Source organism: Aegilops tauschii, unplaced genomic scaffold (assembly GCF_002575655.3).
Source record: "Aegilops tauschii subsp. strangulata cultivar AL8/78 unplaced genomic scaffold, Aet v6.0 ptg000937l_obj, whole genome shotgun sequence".
Taxonomy (NCBI): Eukaryota; Viridiplantae; Streptophyta; class Magnoliopsida; order Poales; family Poaceae; genus Aegilops; species Aegilops tauschii.
The window spans coordinates 5001-5984 of NW_027333156.1; positions in this window are offsets into that span (position 1 = coordinate 5001).

Sequence of the window (984 nt, forward strand, 5' to 3'; positions counted from 1 at the left end):
GACTTTATTATTGGTATATCGATCGGTCCAGCACGGATTGAAATAGGAGCCGGTTCGACAGGAAGCTTTTGAAAACGCAGTGCACCCAGGTAAATAAGGAACAAGATGAATACAGAAGTTAAACGAGCATCCCACACCCGAAAGGTACCCCACATAGGCCTTCCCCGAAACCCCCCAGTCACTAACGTAAACAAAGTAGAAAAAGCACCAATTTCTGTACCGGTTCCGGAAGAGCGAAGAAAAAGGGGATGTTTTGTTAATGGGAACAAGGAACTGTTTATAGCTGTCGCGATATAAATAACTATACTCATCCGAGCCGCAGGAACATGTACATACGAAATACGAGAATTTCCACCTTGTTGAAGATCTGGTGGTGCTACCCGAAGACTTAAATGAATAGCCATCGCTGTTAAGAACAACCGATGCCTTATGTGTATTGGATCCGCTCTTCTGTTAGCATGAACACATGAATGAGATTCTATTCCTCTTCCTTATTCTTCCTAAATAGAACCCCCCAACCTAGGTGCGGAAGTAAAATAAATCCTTGTTTGTACATCGCTGAACTTACATACCCGGGCCCGGCTCAACATTCTTTTAAAACAATCGAATAACGGCTTTTCCATGACTTGGCCATTCAATCTTGTGAACTAATCGAGACCGAAATTGGATAAAGAGATACAAAAGGAGAGGAATACCCAATCGATGAAAGAACATGAAACCCTTCTGTTTCTATAGAGGTACGGGAAACGGTTGGGGGCAATAAAGTAGGTGAAGTGGTTGGATTTTGCGAGCTGTTCCAACCACTGCTGGATGTGATTCCAAGAGCCGAACGAGAATGAATACCACACAGAAGAGTCAAGACCGGGCTCCCTAATAGAATGTTTAACCGATCCATTCCGGATCGATCGAATTGGTACGGAAGTTGTAACATGGGAAAAGCACAGAAAACACGACTTATTTGAATAACCCGGTGACCTACCAATT